Genomic DNA, 1,136 nt, shown 5'->3' with positions numbered 1-1,136 from the left:
GTTAATTTATCTCCTAAGTGATGAAATTTATCAAAATCCTTTCTTAGGGAGTGCCTACGTCATAGTAGCTTTATGCATGCAAAGTCTCAGCTCGATCGGTTTAAAATTGACAAAGTTTCATACAAACTTTCATCCCCTATTTTATCCCCCTGGGGGGTAGAATTAATCAAAATCCTTTCTTAGTGGATGCCTACGTCATAACATCTACCTGCATGCCAAACTACAGCCCGATCCGTCCAGTGGTTTGGGCTGTGCGTTGATAGATTTACTAGTTGACAAACGTTGTTTAATATTTTATTGTTTTATAAATTGCAATAGAATTAAAATAAAAAAAAATCACCAGAATAAAAAAGATATTTTTTGGCGATGGACCATACTTATCACTTAGGGGTGTGAAAAATAGTTTACTTAAGTGTGGGGGTACAAAAAATAGTTTAATAGATAGAGGTATGTGTACCTCTATCTATTAAACTATTTTTTTGTAGATGACTTTTTACAAAGTCAACCATTATTAGTCTAATAATGCTCTGTAATATTACTACTATATCTCATATTTGAAGGCCTCGGTGGTGTAGCGGTTTAGCGCCTTATTACCGGTCGCGGGTTCGATTCCTTGCACGGCACAAATATTTTTATTCATGAGTATAATTGTATCAGATTCGGAGTTTTCTATGTATGTATTTACAAAAAAATCTATGTATTTATATCAGTTGTCTGCTACCCATAATACAAGCTCTGGCGTTCTGTGAGTTGTCAAAAAAACCGAAATCTCAACCTACAAGATTTCCTTGGCTGTGTCAGGAGTAACTCAGATAGAGGCATCCAGGCAGACAAATTTTAAAGTTTCGTTGTGTACTATTCAAATAAAGATAGTGCAAACAATAAAACTTCAAATATTGCACGTCCATCTTGTCCAGATGTGCCATACGTGTGTATGAACATCTTGTATGGTAAGTACATGTCCTCACCTGCCATACAACGCATTCATGACGAAAAACAAAAGCTACGAAATTTTGACTTAAGTTTTGTTTACAACTTTACCTCATATGTGTTGAAATGGTCGACAGAGAAGGGCGGGCGACCTCCACCTTCAACATTATGCAATTACAATATCGTAAGTCGGTTAACACCGCATA

Source organism: Achroia grisella, unplaced genomic scaffold (assembly GCF_030625045.1).
Source record: "Achroia grisella isolate CSIRO2021 unplaced genomic scaffold, CSIRO_AGI_Agris_v1 utg1080, whole genome shotgun sequence".
NCBI classification, from domain to species: Eukaryota; Metazoa; Arthropoda; class Insecta; order Lepidoptera; family Pyralidae; genus Achroia; species Achroia grisella.
The sequence above is the reverse complement of the archived record's forward strand: the minus strand, read 5'-3'. Positions refer to the sequence as shown.